Source organism: Budorcas taxicolor, chromosome 21 (assembly GCF_023091745.1).
Source record: "Budorcas taxicolor isolate Tak-1 chromosome 21, Takin1.1, whole genome shotgun sequence".
In the NCBI taxonomy this organism is placed as follows: Eukaryota; Metazoa; Chordata; class Mammalia; order Artiodactyla; family Bovidae; genus Budorcas; species Budorcas taxicolor.
The window spans coordinates 57,014,151-57,031,929 of NC_068930.1; the positions used below are offsets into that span (position 1 = coordinate 57,014,151).

The following is a 17,779-nucleotide window of genomic DNA, read 5'->3' on the forward strand; positions in this document are numbered from 1 at the left end:
GTCCATCTAGTCAAGGCTATGATTTTTCCAGTAGTCATGTATGGATGTGAGAGTTGGACTGTGAAGAAAGCTGAGTGCCGAAGAATTGATGCTTTTGAACTGTGGTGTTGGAGGAGACTCTTGAGAGTCCCTTGGACTGCAAGGAGATCAAACCAGTCCATTCTGAAGGAGAGGAGGGAATGATGCTGAAGCTGAAACTCCAGTACTTTGGCCACCTCATGTGAAGTGTTGACTCATTGGAAAAGACTCTGATGCTGGGAGGGATTGGGGGCAGGAGGAGAAGGGGACGACAGAGGATGAGATGGCTGGATGGCATCACCGACTCGAAGGACGTGAGTCTGAGTGAACTCTGGGAGTTGGTGATAGACAGGGAGGCCTGGTGTGCTGCGATTCATGGGGTCACAAAGAGTCTGACACGACTGAGCGATGAACTGAACTGAACTGAACTGAATGCTTTGTATTTACCACTACACTGCCATACAGAACAGTTCTGCTGTTCTAAAACCCCCTTGTGCTTCTACTTAATTCCCCTTCAATACCACTCCCACTAAAACCCTTTGCAAATATTAATCTTTTTATCATTGCTATAGATTGATCTTTTACAGAATGCTATATAATTGGAATCATACAGTATGTAGCTTTGTAAGACTGGCTTCATTACCCTACTATATACATATTTAAGATTCATCAATTTCTTTTGTGACTTCCTAGCATTTTTTTTTATCATTGCTAAATACTCCACTGAGTAGATATACCACAGTTCATATATACACTCACCTATTGAAGAGCTGATTCCAGCTTTGGTGACTATGAATAAAGCTAGTGAATGCCTTTTCATACATGTTTTATATGGTTAAAAGTTTTATAGCTAACTGTGTAGATATCTAGGAGTGTGATTGCAGATCATATGGTAAGATGATTAAATATTCTGAGTATTGCTGTAACAATTTGTACAAGCTTAGAATCTTAAAATGTCATCAACTTATTCATCTCACAGTATTGTAGGCTAGAAGTCTAAAGTCAAGATGTCAGCAGAACTGAATTCCTTCTGAAGTCTCTGAGAATCTTTTCAGTTCCATTCTCATTTTTTGTGGCTGCTGGTGCATCTTGACATGCTTTTGAATACATCACTCCAATCTCTGCCTATGCCTACACGTAACTTTTCCCTTTAGGTATATCTGTGTCTTCTCATTTTGTGTCTCTCATAAGGGCACTAAAACCCAGATGTAATTGTTGTTATTTAGTTGCTAGGTTGCGTCCAACTCTTTGCGACCCCATGGACTACAGCACTCCAGGCTCCCCTGTCATTCACTGTCTCCTGGAGTTTTCTCAAACTCGTGTCCATCTAGTCAGTGATGCTATCCAACCATCTCATCCTCTGCTGCCTCCTCCTCCTCTTTCCCAGCATCAGAGTCTTTTCCAATGAGTGAACTCTTTGCATCAGATGGCCAAGGTATTGGAGTTTCAACTTCAGGATCAGTAATTCCAATGAATATTCAGGGTTGATTTCCTTTAGGATTGACTGGTTTTATCTCTGTGCAGTGCAAGGGACTCTCAAGGGTCTTCCCCAACACTACAATTTGAAAGCACCAATTCTTTAGTGCTCAGCTTTTTTTATGGTCCAATTCTCACACCCTTACATGAATAGTGGAAAAACTGTAGCTTTGACTATATGGACCTTTGTTGGTAAAATGAAATCTTTACTTCTAAATATGCTGTCTAGGTTTATCATAGCTTTCCTTTTAAGGAACAAGTGTGTTTCTTAATTTCATGGCTTCAGTCACCATACACAGTGATTTTGGAGCCTAAGAAGATTAAATTTGTCACTGTTTCCTTTTTCCCCTTCTGTTTGCCAGGAAGTGATGGGACCAAATGCCATGATGTTAGTGTTTTGAATGTTGTTTTAATTCAGCTGTTTGACTCTCCTCTTTCACTCTCATCAAGAGACTGCTTAGTTAGTGTGTACATGAGTGTTAAGTCACTTCAGCTGTGTCTGACTCTTTACAACCCTATAAACCATAGCCTGCCAGGCTTCTCTGTTCATGGGGATCCTCCAGACAAGAATACTGGAGTGTGTTACCATGCCCTCCTCCAGGGGATCTTCTGGACCCAGGAATTGAACCCACATCTCTTATATCTCCTGCACTGGCAGGCAGGCTCTTTACCACTAGCCTTACCTGGGAAGCCCTCTTTAGTTAGGGTCCACACTAAATCCAGAATGATGTCATCTTGAGATCCATAATTTAATACCTATGCAAATAACTAATTTCCAAACAAGGTCATATTATCAGGTACAAGGGGATAGTACTTAGAGATATTTCTTATATCAATGCACCATATGTTATAGAAGTTATTCTAAAATATTTTAATTATCTACTCCATATGCAAAATACATTCACTCCAACCAAACATCCCAAAATTCTTAAAATATTACGACATCAACTCAAAGCCTAAAATCTTATATTAATCCTAAATCTCATGTGTTAAATTGTCTTATATACAAGTGAGAATTTGAGTATAATGCATCCTGGGGGGAAAATGCTTTTCATTTGTGGAGCTGAGAAGCTAATAAAATGGTTACCTGTGACTTGGTAATTCTTCATATTCCAAAAGGGAGAAAGTGGATATATTATTCCTCTGGGGGAGATATAAAACAAAGATGAAATCAAAATAGTTGAGGGAAAGGACAAAGGAGTAAGGAGGGAGTTAAAAAGTGTAATAACAAAAACAGGACAGTCAACCAGATGAAACTGGGGCATGACTGAGTTTATTTAGTAAATAATTGTATCTTACTATAAAATAAATCTAAAAACAATCTAGTCATAAGCCAGAGTCAATCAAATTAAATATACCTGACTGTGTTCCCTACAATAATAAGATATCTAGAATTATGTGACTCAGATGCTAAAAGAATCTGCCTGCAGTGCAGGAGACCAAGGTTTGATCCCTGAGTCAGGAAGATCCTCTGGAGAAGGAAATGGCAATCCACTCCAGTATTCTTGCCTGGAGAATTCCACAGACAGAGGAGCCTGGCAGGCTACAGTCCACACGGTTGGGTTGCACAGAGTCAGACACTACTGAGCAACTAACTTTCACATACAGATGAAAATTTAACTTCACCGTATATAGGAGCACAGGCAGAGTTGGAGGCACACAACTTTTTTTAAAATTTAAATTTAATTGAAGGCTAATTATAATATTGTATTGGTTTTGCCATACATCAACATGAATCCACCACGGGTGTACACGTGTTCCCAATCCTGAACCCCCCTCTCACCTCCCTCCCCGTACCATCCCTCTGGGTCGTCCCAGTGCACCAGCCCCAAGCATCCTGTATCCTGCATCGAACCTGGACTGGCGATTCATTTCATTTATGATATTATACATATTTCAATGCCATTCTCCCAAATCATCCCATCCTCTCCCTCTCCCACAGAGCTTGTATATTACCTTCAACGTCTACTGACTTAAAGATTTCAGTTTTAATTAACAAATGTCATGGAATATTTTTATGCTAAATCCACCCACAAAGAAATGTTGAACAGGTGTCTGAATGCTTACACAGTGTTGTGTCTTTTCAGGTGAACATCTTTTTATTCATGATTAGAGAATTAAACAGTCTCATTAATGTGGATTAAGAGTAGGATTGAAGTAGAAGCTGGCTTGTTAATATGGAGGAAATTTTCAGAAAAAAATTAGGGCTGTCATTTGGTTTTTGTACGTTGGAAGAGTGGCGGGGGGACAGGTGTCCATTTAATAACATTCTACCCATCAATTAAGAACAGTTGTCTTCCATAATTAGTAGACTACAAGCATGCACATGCAATATTCAAACAAATTATCCTAAAACTGTGAGCTAAATTGTGTGATCTTAAGAATATTATAAAAAAGAAGCACTTGTTTTCTGTATTCCTTTCTATCTTGGAATCCTTTAACAATCTGTATCAGAATCGTTAGAAAATAAGCATCCTTTTCTTTAACAAAAGATGAAGGATCACTGACAATATAGTTAATCAGTATTTTGTTTTTTTTGTATAACTTTACCAATAAAATGTACTTTGATTTTACATAATATAACATATATATGATATCTTGGCATTGCTAATATTTCTTATACATAGGTACCTGAAAATATACATTTAAGAATGTAAAATCAGGAACAGATACATGGAAATATGTAGTTTTTGCATGTTATTGTTTCAAACTTTCTCAAAGTACATAAAATTAAAGTTTGAACTTGATGTGGTCTTCCAAGACTCCTTGCTCCCACTGCAAGAGGCCCAAGTTCAATTCCTGATCAGGGAACTTGATCCTACATGCTACAACTAAAACCCAGCATAGCCAAATAAGTATATTTGGGCTTCCCAGGCAGCTCAGCTGGTAAAGAATCCACCTGCAATGCAGGAAACAGTGGTTCAATTTCTGGTTTGGGAAGTTCCCCTGGAGAAAGGATAGGCTACCCACTCCAGTATTCTTGGGCTTCTCTGGTGTCTCAGACAGTAAAGAATTGCCTGCAATACGGACGACCTGGGTTCAGTCCCTGGGTTGGGATGATCCCCTAGAGGAGAGCATGGCAGCCTACTCCAGTATTCTTGCCTGGAGAATCTCCATGGACAGAGGAGCCTGGAGGGCTATAGTCCCTGGGCTTGCAAAGAGTTAGACACATCTGAGCAAACATTCCTCCCCATGATTTTCTCTTATGAGTAAACAAAATATCCTGGTTTTAAAAAATTGAAACAAATCAGTAACAAAACAAAGAAACTGCTAATAATATTTCTGCATATGTTTTTTACAAATAAAACATTGACATAGCTAGATTAAAATTTCCTTGATTTATTTAGATTGAGTAAAAAGGAAAGCAAATCATTGTGCTATATTTAGATAGTCTGATGATTTATTTTCCCTAATAAGTTCCTTTGACTCTAATACTTCTCCTCTTCCTGCTCCTCGTACATGGAGAAAAGAGTGGCTTTCCATAACGTTGTGATAGCAGAGGGGTGAGGCATCCACATACTGATGTTTTGTCCACTGGTTCCTTATAGTAGCCACTGTGGAGAGGCTACTTTGAGCTGTTCCCTGGATAGGAAAAGATAAGCCTGGTCCTTTCCTGGATGAGAGACTGCTGAAGCCCTTATCTGTTTCAACCTGTGATCTGGTCATTCTTTTGTCTTGTTTAAGGCCTAGTTGGCCTCCATATACACCTCTGAATCAATTTAGGTCCCCTTTACCTCAAGCCCCTAAACCTCTTTCACATTCTCTCCACAGGTCCTGGCCCAGGATTTCTATGCCACATCCTCTGCTGTGCCATCAACTCAGAAACTGCTAGACTTGGTGGCAGCAATTTAAGGACATTTAGATCTGACCAACAGGCTTTCAATTAGGCTGACCTCTGTAATCAACAAGGAAATGTAAGAAATCCTGTGTGCAATGCACTTGATGCAGGATTAGTGAAGTTTGGGACTACTAAGTAATCCCTGTCTCTGCTTATTCATTCTAGACCACCCTGCATCAGTGCAAGGCCTCTTCACTTGAAAGGTTTCCTCCCAGAATCCCAAAAGGAGAGCAGCGTGGCATTTCTCTTCATCAAACATCAAATATAGCAAACTATCAACATAACAAACACTTCCTCAAATTCATCAGCATAGGGAGTGTTCAATATTAATCGGTGCTTTCCTCTCTTACTTCACACTCTTATTTTCTTGTTTGTTTTCCTTCTACCACTCACTGGTCAGCAAAATTCTTAATATATCATGAATTTCTGAATTTCTTCCTACGCTATGAAATTGTTTGCAATCTGGTTGTCCAAGTCTCACTCTTGGTTTGTTAAAAATGCTAAAGGATAAATTTACTTTTCTCTTTTAAAAAAATTACCTGGCTTTCCAGACTATTATACTGCTATAAAATTAAGAATCCAGATTTTCTTTCTTTCTTTATCTACTCCTGCAATAAGAATTCTAATTTCTAACAATCTCTCCCCGGGAGCCCCTTGGAAGATCACATTCCGTTATCTAGATAGTAACTTTTGGCCAAATAGAATATTACGGACAAAAAAGCAGCAAAAAGACAAAAATACATTCAGATATTTCATATGTCTTATCTCTTTTAGACATGTGTCCACACGGATAGAATGTACTTGCCAAGGGGATTACTAACATTAAGAAAGATGATATAGATCCCAGCCAGCTTTCCAGGAAATAAGAATGAAATGGAAGGAGATTCCTATCACACATGCCAAATGGCTAGCTTGCCATTCAGTGAGTTTCAGGAAAAAAATTTTAAAAGAAGTAGTCTCTCCTTTATTTCTGTCATTTATTTTTAGATCTAATACATAAAACAGAAATAAAACAAAAGAAATTAAGGACCTAAACCCCACTCTGTCACCAATATTCTTCTAAAGCCATTCGTTTTTCATATGATGAGAGTTATCATTACCTTTTCTGAGCATCCTCAACCATTGTACTTTCAATGTCCTTCCAAGTATTTATTCATACTGTATACATTACTCTGTGTACACTGAAAATTTCCAAATGTTTTACAAAATCATTAACAGCAAACAAAATACATAATTCAACCCAGCTTTGTATAAGTATGCGACAAATAATTCAACCCAACTTTGTATGTGATACAAAAAAAAAACTATATTTCTACTTTTTGTTTCATAGTGAGTTTATATGGCATAAATTGAATTATTTTTCTAATACTATTTAACTATTTGACTTTGAATCATGAAAAGTAATGGCAACCCACTCCAGTGTTCTTGCCTAGAGACTCCCGTGGACGGAGGAGCTTGGTGGGCTACAGTCCACGGGTCGCAGAGTCGGACATGACTGAGCGACTTCACTTTCACTTTTACGAAAAGTAAACTTTTGGGTCCTCAGTTTATTTATATTATTATAACAATAATTATACAGCTTTTTCTTTTATGTGGTTAAAAATTCTATGAACGATGCATGCGAAGGACATTTTACTGTAACTGTGGAAGTCTGTTGAATGTAAATGAATTTGATTTTTTTTTCACTGTAGTAACTGTGACTCAGAATATAATATAGGATATCTGAATCAAATTTAATTTTGTTATCTTAGACTTATCATTCCTTACTATCTATATGTTTTGGGATATAGATTTAACATAGGTACTAGGATAATCTCTCATTTACTTTCACTGGCAAATATTATCATCACTTATACATGCAAGTAATGCCTTGGCCAAGTATGAACTGAGAGGAGAATTCTATGTCTAGAAACCTCTCTGCAATTTGACAATAAATCATTGTTTCTGGTAACACTACAGATTGGCTTTCTTGACCATATTTAATCTATTTTTTTTGTTTAGACATTATCACATTAAAGGAATAAAAAAGTGAGCAATTTAAAAGAAGATACAAAGAAAAACATTTTAATCTTGCGACTATGGAAAAGCTGAAGGAGGAAATGCTATTAATCTCTAATAATTCCACATAAACTATTTTCAGTTCAGTTTAGTTCAGTCGCTCAGTCTTGTCCAACTCTTTGCGATCCCATGAATCACAGCACGCCAGGCCTCCCTGTCCCTCACCAACTCCCAGAGTTCACTCAAATTCATGTCTATTGAGTTGATGATGCCATCCAACCATCTCATCCTCTGCTGTACCTTCGCCTCCTGCCCCCAATCCCTCCCAGCATCAGAGTCTTTTCCAATGAGTCAACTCTTTGCATGAGGTGGCCAAAGTACTGGAGTTTCAGCTTCAGCATCAGTCCTTCCCAAGAACACCCAGGACTGATCTCCTTTAGAAGGGACTGGCTGGACCTCCTTGCAGTCCATGGGACTCTCAAGAGTCTTCTCCAACACCACAGTTCAAAAGCATCAATTCTTCGGCGCTCAGCTTTCTTCACAGTCCAACTCTCACATCCATACATGACCACTGGAAAAACCATAGCCTTGACTAGATGGACCTTTGTTGGCAAAGTAGTCTCTGCTTTTTAATATGTTATCTAGGTTGGTCACAAGAAGGCAATGGCACCCCACTCCAGTGCTCTTGCCTGGAAAATCCTATGGATGGAGGAGCGTGGTGGGCTGCAGTCCATGGGGTTGCTGAGAGTTGGACACGACTCAGTGACTTCACTTTCACTTTTCACTTTCATGCATTGGAGAAGGAAATGGCAACCCACTCCAGTGTTCTTGCCTGGAGAATCCCAGGGATGGCGGAGCCTGGTGGGCTGCTGTCTATGGGTTGGCACAGAGTCGGACACGACTGAAATGACTTAGCAGCAGCAGCAGCAGACTGGTCACAACTTTCCTTCCAAGGAGTAAGCATCTTTTAATTTCATGGCTGCAGTCACCATCTGCAGTGATTTTGGAGCCCCCCAATATAAAGTCTGCACTGTTTCCACTGTTTCCCCATCTATTTCCCATGAAGTGATGGGACCAGATGCCATGATCTTCATTTTCTGAATGTTGAGCTTTAAGCCAACTTTTTCACTCTCCTCTTTCACTTTCATCAAGAGGCTTTTTAGTTCCTCTTCACTTTCTGCCATAAGTGTGGTGTCATCTGCATATCTGAGGTGATTGATATTTCTCCCGGCAATCTTGATTCTAGCTTGTGTTTCTTCCAGCATAGCGTTTCTCATGATGCACTCTGCATAGAAGTTAAATAAGCAAGGTGACAATATACAGCCTTGACGTACTCCTTTTCCTATTTGGAACCAGTCTGTTGTTCATGTCCAGTTCTAACTGTTGCTTCCGGACCTGTATATGTTTCTCAAGAGGCAGGTCAGGTGGTCTCGTATTCCCATCTCTTCCAGAATTTTCCACAGTTTATTGTGATCTGGGGAGTGCAATTACTCAATAATTTGTGAGGAATAAGATACTAATTTTTTTAAACTATAGGGGTACACAGAGGCTACTGGTTTTAACTCCAACATGTAAAGACCTAGATGTTATCACGTTCATCCTAACAATTAGAAAACTTTGGAAACACTAAAAAATCAATGACTTAGATCCATTCAAGAACTGAGATTGTAAATCACTACCCAAATTCTAGAGATATAGGTGAATGCAGAGAATCAGAGCTGAAATATGTTTAGCAAAATTAATACAAAAGTGTAATACACTACAAACAAGTAAGATCTATCCCATTAATGCAATTTATTCAACATTTAAAGTGTAATATATGTGGCCCAGTATATTAACAAGCTAAAGAATGAAACTCATAAGAACATATTATTAGAGGTAGGAAAGATATTTGACTAAATACAATCCCTATTCTGATAAACACTCTCTGCAAAATAGGAACTGCAGTTAGTTTCCTTAATTTGATAAAGGACACCTATCAAAATTTATTTTTACAGTTTGACAAAATGGAAAATTTTTGCTAAATTCAGAAAAAAGTGCAGGGATGTTATCTCTCATCACTACTAATGAACATCACCCTGGAAGTACTAGGAACTATACAAATTAGAAAAAGAGAAGTAATTGTTCTGGTCTATTTTGTTTTGCAAATGACATGAGTACCTATGTATAAAACCCCCAATGAATCTACTCTCAAAAATACTTTCTGGTATTCTAATAAGTCAGTATAGCAAGTCACAGCATACAAAATCAATATACAAAAATAATTACTAAACAATTGGATTTTTAAAAATACTATATAAAATTTCCCATTAAATCCCTAGTTGTAAATATTTTAAAAGTACATATAAAATATATATTCAGATATCTACAACATGCATATTAAAATAATGAGTTCTAAACAAATTGAGAACTATCCCTTGGTCATGCATTGGAGGACTCCCTATTATAAGAAGTCAGTCTTCTAGAATTTTATTATAGATCTAATCCTATACCAACTGAAATCCTAGTGATCTACTGTATAGACCTCTATAAAGTGTTCTAAAATATGGGGATTCTCCAGGTAAGAATACTGGAGTTGATTGCCATGCCCTTCTCCAGGGGATTTCCCCAACCCAGGTCTCTTGCATTGCAGGCAGATTCTTTACCAACTGAGCCACCAGGGAAGTCTGTCTAAAATATACAAAAGGACAAAAGACCTAGAATAACTTAATATAATATTGAAAAATAACAAAGTTGAAGGACTCACAGTATCAGATTTTAGATTTACTGTAAAGTTACAGTACACAGATTGCATTAGCAAAATAATAGACACCTAGATCAATGGAGGGCTTCTCAGGTGGCATTAGTAATAAAGAACCCACCTGCCAATGCAGGAGACATGAGATGCAGTTTAGATCCCTGGGTCGGGAAGATCCCCTGGAGAAGGAAATGGCAACCCACTCCAGTATTCTTGCCTGGAGAATTCCACAGACAGAGGAGCCTGGCGGGCTACAGTCCACATGGCTGTGAAGAGTCAGACACAGCTGAAGCAACAGCAGGCACACATGCCCAGATCGGTGGAACAGAATAGAAAGCAAAGAAGTAAGACTGTAATGAAACAGAAATTACTCTCTGTATTTGTTGAAATTAGTTCATACTTATATAAATGATTGATGGAATATTTTGTGCAAAGTAATTCTAAATTCAGGTAGTTATTTCACCTTCATGGTGGTGATTATTAACTCCCCAGTCTTTAAGTAAGGTTGTGGAGAGTGACTTCCTTCCAAAGAGTAGAGTGTGGAAAGAGGGAAAAAAGTAACTTTACTGTGTTGAAACTTACAGTATTACTCAGTCGAGTGGCAAGGCTAACATCAACAATGACTGCATGTTGATAATAGGTACTCTTGATATATAGTGATGAAGTTGATGCTTTTTTTTACCTCTGTGATATCCATCTCAAAAACTCCAGTATAACCATGAAAAAACAGGGAAAATGTGAGAGAGACACCCTACAAAATATCTGGTCAGTATTTCTCAGGATTTCTAGGATCACCAAAAAACAAAGAAAATATGAGAAACTCTTACAGCCAATAGGAGTCCATGGATTGAAAACAACAAAATGTAACATGGTATCCTGGGTGGGATCCTAGAACAGACAAAAAGAACATTAGGCAAACAACTAAGGAAATCTACTTAAAATACTGGACTTCAGTTGACAATAATATATTAATATTGGTTCACCTATTGTGTCAAATATACGTACTATAATAAAATAAAATACTAATGGGGAAACTGGGTATGGGTATATGGGAACTTTCTGTCTTCATAAAAGTTTCATAAAACTGAATTATTCTAAAATAAAATACTTATTTACCAATTAAATAACAAAACAAAACCAAAAAATACAAACAAATACTCCACACTTTAGCTTCTCCTTTCATGCAGAGATACTGGACACATATGGCTCTCTCTCCTGAAACATTATTGAGACTAAAATGTAAAAACAGATTAGAATCGACCTATAACAGCAAATTTCTTCAAATCATGTTAGATGGAGCATATTTAGTGGCTGAAACACATAAAAAGTTACTGTTTAATGTAAGCTCTGAGGATGTGCAAGAGAAATTGTATTGTAATCCTCACATTGATACCCTAACATGGTCTTGGTTCTGATTCATCAAGTACAAAATTCTGCAAGCATGCACCTCCAATCCCTTTCTGCCATTTATTCATTATGCAGAACTGAGGCAATGAGAATTGAGTAAGACTAGCAACTCATTTTTCTTTAATGCAATTGATTAAAGAATCTGGAGAAAACTAGGGATCTAGTGTAGATTTTGTTTCCTAGAGAAAAATCTTCTTCATTCTGGCACATAGAAAGTTCATTTCCTCACAGAACTCTCTCACCTAATGCACCATAAATTGAGGTCTAGGAATCAATATACCACATTCTATCATACGTTGAGCTCTTGATCAAATCCTGACCTATAGTAGTGATTAATGACTATTATAAATCCCCATCTTAATCTTCTGACTTTCAAGGGGAAAATGACAGCAGTGCAATCCGTGGGCCTTCTTGTGGTTGAATGTGGCCCCTGTCACTAGTTCTAGACAATCAGCGCCACTTCCAGACTGGAGCATTTAACTGTTGTCAGAAGAGTCATTAGAGTTCATTTTCTGCCATAATGATCAATAAAAATCCAAATAGAAGTGCTGTGGCAGCTCAAGTTCCAAAGTGAGGACAATTTAAAACACAGTATAGACCCAAACCCCTTATGGAAATTCAACACGGGCAAGGAATAAACCTTTGTGTCAAGCCACTAAATGCTTGTCACTACAGCATAATTTAACTTACTTTTCCTGATGCACCACCCATGGAAAAATATGTCAAGAAACGATCCTACTATTCAGACTGCCAGGAAACCCAGCCAATTATCTATTTCTTCTCTCTTAAATGTAAATATCAGTGATAATAATTAATCATACACATGAAAAAATATCATAAGGAAGATAATTTCAGAAATAAAGAACATAGGTCAATTAATAAGCATTGTAATAAATGAAGAAAAAATGATAAACCTGTATGCGAGACAGCAAAGAGACACAGATGTATAGAACAGACTTTTGGACTCTGTGGGAGAGGTAGAGGGTGGGATGATTTGGGAGAATGGCATTGAATCATGTATACTATCATGTAAGAAACAAATCGCCAGTCTAGGTTCGATACAGGATACAGGACGCTTGGGGCTGTGCACTGGGATGACCCAGAGAGATGATATGGGGAGAGAGGTGGGAAGGGGGTTCAGGATTGGGAACTCATGTACACCCGTGGCGGATTCATGTCAATGTATGGCAAAACCAATACAGTACTGTAAAGTAAAATAAAAAATAAATAAATAAATTTTTAAAAAATTAAAAAAATATATATATGCTATATGGAGTATAAAGGATATAAAACCTTTTGAGATTAAAGCCACAATCAAAAAATATTAGAAAATAACTACTAACAAAGTATATTTGAAACCTTGAAAATATGTTCAGATAATTGTACAGCTTTTATAGCAAACACAGCAAAGAAACTAACAATATGGAAAGGTGAAGAGACAAAGAGGCTCAGTCTACATTTGATCATTATAATAATATGGAGAAATCTCAAGAGTCTACTTTTTACATTAAAATTGCATTTCACATCTAAGTGTTTCACTCTCTTCAACTTTAATAATTCACAGGTTGCCCAACCCTGTTTTTTGTCAATGGAAGTTTTTTTTTTCCAGTTTTCTTACTTGTCTTTCCCTTCCTCCCTTCTTCCTTTCTTCCTGTGCTTCCCTCCCCTCCTCTCCTACTTTTCCTTGCCCATTATGATAATATGGAAAAATCTCAGAAAGTGTCTACTTTTATATTAAAATTGTATTTCATATCTGTTTCACTCTTTTCAACTTTAATAATTTATGTGTTGCCCAGCATTATTTTTTGTCAAGGGAGTTTTTCCTATTCTTTTCCTTCCTTCCTTTCATCTTTTCTTCCCTCCTTTCCTTCTTTCCTCCTTCCTCTCTCTTCCCCTTTTCCTTTCCTCTCTCTCTCTCTGTTTCTTTCTTCTTTCATAGTACCTAATCCACTGAGTTTTCAAAACATGTTCTTTATGTTACAAAGCATGGGCAAACATGACCTCCATGAATTCAGACACAAAAACCCCTAAATATTTTTTTCTTTCTTTAACTAGTTTGGAAATAATGCCAAATTTAAAAAAAAAATAGTAACAGGTAAATGTAAAGGAAGAAAATGCAAGACAAATATCTTATTCCCTTTAAATTATCAAATTACAATGAAATAAAACTTGACTAGTCATATTATCAAATATAGTTTATGTGGAAAATTCAAAACAAAGGCTATTTTATAGGCAGGAATATATGTACCTAAGTAGTAAGCCCCAAACAATAACATCTTTATTACCTTTATCTAAATTTAATCCTTGATGTTTAAATTTGTAGTTAAAATTTTAAAATGTATTTTCCACATGTGAATTATCTCAGAATGGTATGCTTTATATAAATTCCACTTCTAGAGATCAGGAAAATGGTGACATAGTTGTAACAGTAGATATAATATAGATGCTGTAACATATGCACTATAATATTGAAAGACATTTACCTGCCATTTGTAGCCATGCTATCTTTCCATTCTCCTGTCTCTTTAATACTAGTCTTGGCAGGTACTAGATGGCTCATTGAGATTTCCTGTGGTTTATGACCCAAGTTGACAACTGTGACTTCTTCTTTGTGGCCTTCTGATGGTTATGTCATATAAGAATCACCTTATATCATTTGAGAAGCTGCTGACACAGAGCTCTGGTTTGATGGATGACCTGAGCTTCTGCTATTCCCATCAGAGGTAAGCAGCAAGTTTTACAGGAAATTATTGGAAGGAGGTACAGTGAGGGGGAGAAAGAGAAAGTAATGCACATTGAAAACTGACAAAATGATATGCTTACAGTTCCGAGCTGGTATAGCTGGGAACGGCAGGGAGGGGAAAAATGTCTCATCAATATTTGAATAGTTGATCATATAACCAGCTTGACAGGCCATTTGTAAGGGCAAATTATAGAGCAGAACTGTAAGCTATGGAGGCCATTGTGCCCTCACTTGCACTTTTCATATTTCAGGTTTACATAAAACATAAAAGAAATACAATCATGCAATTGTTTTATGTTTTTACACCAGTGACTCTCAAACTGTGTTCCCCAGAAGCAGCATTAGTGTGAGAACTTGTTAGCAAGTGCAATGACTAAGACCCCACTCCAGTCATACTGAATCAGAAACTCTAGGGTGGGTTTAGCAATATATGTTTTAGCAATCCCCCAGGTGATTCCAACGCAGGTTCAAATTTAAGACCACTGCCTTCTCAAATCAATATTTGCTGTCTTAATTCCCAAACATGTAATATCCTATGCACACATCGTTGATTTTCTAGAAAGATTTATACAAATAATTTATAACAAGAGAAAATAACACTGGCAAGATTAACTTAATTAAACTCTATTGCATATAAATACAAAAAATATACACGTGATATGCAATGCTGCTAATAACTTTTAGCAATATAGTAATTACTTTAAAAATATGGTTATAAAGCCACAGATTGGAAAATACCCACCACGTTTAGAGTAGATTAACTCTCCATTATCAACATGATAATCCCATTCCTCCCTGTAAAATGGCTTACATGTTTATCCAGCTTGCAGTTTAGCATTCCTGGTAACAGAAAGTTAACTACATTGGAAGGCAGCTCAGCTGTTAGCCAATGGACCTGGGGGTGGGGGTGGGGGCGGGGGGGGCGGGGGGGGCGGGGGGGGCGGGGGGGGCGGGGTGGGGGCGGGGGGGGCGGGGGGGGCGGGGTGGGGGCGGGGGGGGCGGGGTGGGGGCGGGGGGGGGCGGGGGGGGGGCGGGGGGGGGGCGGGGGGGGGCGGGCGGTGAGGGGATGTAGCTAAAAACCTTAAAAACCTAGCTAAGAGCCTTAAAAACCATCTGAGAACCATGGAAGGAATGGAAAGAAAAAAAAAAAAAAATCTAGAGACGCAGAACCATTCTTAGGTGAGCAAAAAGTCACCAGGAAGATTTTCCCCTTAGTATATCTGCTGATTCTGGGTGGAGAATTCTGGGCCTTTGATAGAGAAAAGAAAGATCAACTGAGCTTTCAGTGGTTCTTTTGAAAAACCTGGAAAATGCAAATGCCTGAAATGTATTGTCAGTTGTTTTTTTTCTCCTTCACAGAATAATGCTACATTTTGAGCAGTAAACAGAATGGGGAACAAGGCTAAAAGCTTCTACAAAGCCACGGAAATGTTTCCGCAGTTTTTCAATGTCCCGTGAACAACTCTAAGAAGTCGTGGAGAGGAGCAAAACAGGAAGGGAGCTTTCCTCAAAAATATTGGCTCTCCCGTATTACAGAGTTTTCTTCAGGAAAACAGAAAACAAGGTAGGCACATCAAGCGGAAAGAGTTCGTACCATAAATGATAGGCCTAAAAAAAAAACTGTTGAAAGAGCTGGAGGAATAAAAGAGACACACCTGCCAATATTCAGGCATTCAGAAGGCACGGAATTGCGAAAGTTCTGTAAGGAAGCGAGGCGCGGTGAGTCCTGAGTGGTGGATTTGGCCCGCCGCCCCCGCCGCCCCCGCCGCCCCCGCTGCCCCCGCCGCGCCCGCCAGCAGTGCCCGGGGTCCTCCAGGCGCGCGCAAGAGGGGCGCCCAGGTGGTGTGGGAACGCATCCAGGGATCAATCTGTTCTTGTGTTGGAAAGGCCTGAGGACTTCCATTATGCAGCTTTTGAAGAATTAATCCCTCCCACCCCACCCTTTCGGTGATACCAGAAGGGCCATAACATGGTCCAAACTGCTAAAGGGAAGCGGTGGTGTCCAGATGAGGACAGTGAAGCACCACATCCGGAAGGGCGTCCCGCTGGAGCACTGGGCCCGCGCCTGGGTGGCGGTGAAGCGAAGCCTTGGCCCAGATGGAGTGGAATCCTGGCCACTACCACTGTGTTCTCGGAGGAGAGAGGAATGACAGCCTGGAGGAGACCCTCAGAACACGCATGAACGGTGCCTTCCCAGACAGTGTGAAGTTCCAGCATGACACGGGCCCCTGCTTGCAGAGGACCCTGTATCATGTGCTGCTAACTGGCCCGCACCACAGCTGTGGGGTGGGTTGTTGCCAGGGAGTGAACTTCATAGCGGGATATCTGATTCTGTGGCTGTTGGACGTCCCAGTTGACGGAATACTTCCAGAGTACTGCGGCCCCTCGATGCTGAGCCCAAGACAGGCCAGGAGGTCCTCCCGGAGCTGGCGAAGACGAAGCTGCTGGCGGTGGTGGCCAGGAAGGGACAGGCACAGTGTGCTATGTACTCCGGTCGTGTTGCGCAGCTTTGTCTGCCTGTTTGTAAACCTCCAGCCCACGTTGCTTCGCATCTGGGATAGTCTGTTCAAGGAGGGCTCCAAGGTCACCTTCCAGGAGGCCCTAACCCTCAACAAGCAACATCAGGTGTTGATCTTGAAAGTTAACAGCGTCTCCAACATTTCAAGATCACCAGAGGGAGCTTCGTGACTCAGTGCCACACCGTCATGCAGACAGTATTCCCAGAGCTTGGGAGCCTGTCCAGGGCCAGCATGACTGGACACTGCCGGCCTGGCTGCAGACATGGGGCTGACTCAGCTGTCTGGGCAAAGGAGCTTCCACCTGCTTTCTGCTGCCAAGAACAACACGGCTACACTCCAGCCAGGAATGGAGCAATTTAATTATCATTCTGTAAAGTTATGACCAAACTAGATAGCATATTAAAAAGCAGAGACATTACTTTGCCAACAAAGGTCCGTCTAGTCAAGGCTATGGTTTTTCCAGTGGTCATGTATGGATGTGAGAGTTGGACTGTGAAGAAAGCTGAGCACCGAAGAATTGATGCTTTTGAACTGTGGTGTTGGAGAAGACTCTTGAGAGTCCCTTGGACTGCAAGGAGATCCAACTAGTCCATTCTAAAGGAGATCAGCCCTGGGTGTTCTTTGGAAGGACTGATGCTAAAGCTGAAACTCCAGTACTTTGGCCACCTCATGTGAAAAGTTGACTCATTGGAAAAGACCCTGATGCTGGGAGGGATTGGGGGCAGGAGCAGAAGGGGACGACAGAGGATGAGATCGTTGGATGGTTTCACCAACTCAATGGACATGAGTTTGAGTTGGTGATAGACAGGGAGGCCTGGCGTGCTGCAATTCATGGGGTCGAAAGAGTCAGACACGACTGAGTGACTGAACTGAACTGAAAGTACCTCTTCTCTTCATTGTGAGCTGCAAGTCACCTTTCTAGATTTTTTTTTTTAATTTTTAAAATCTGAGACATTAATAATGTATGAAATGTGAGATGTAAGGACAAAAAGTCTGTAATTCACGGGAAGTTGAAACCCTCCATAGTCGAAAGCCCATTTGCC

At 39.6% G+C, this 17,779-nt stretch overlaps 1 pseudogene; it reads left to right on the top strand.

Annotated features, from left to right (window-relative positions):
• The window catches only part of LOC128066492 (growth hormone-regulated TBC protein 1-like), an 84,824-nt pseudogene extending 67,728 nt beyond the window's left edge, over positions 1-17,096 (top strand).
• The last annotated feature ends 683 nt before the right edge of the window (positions 17,097-17,779 follow it).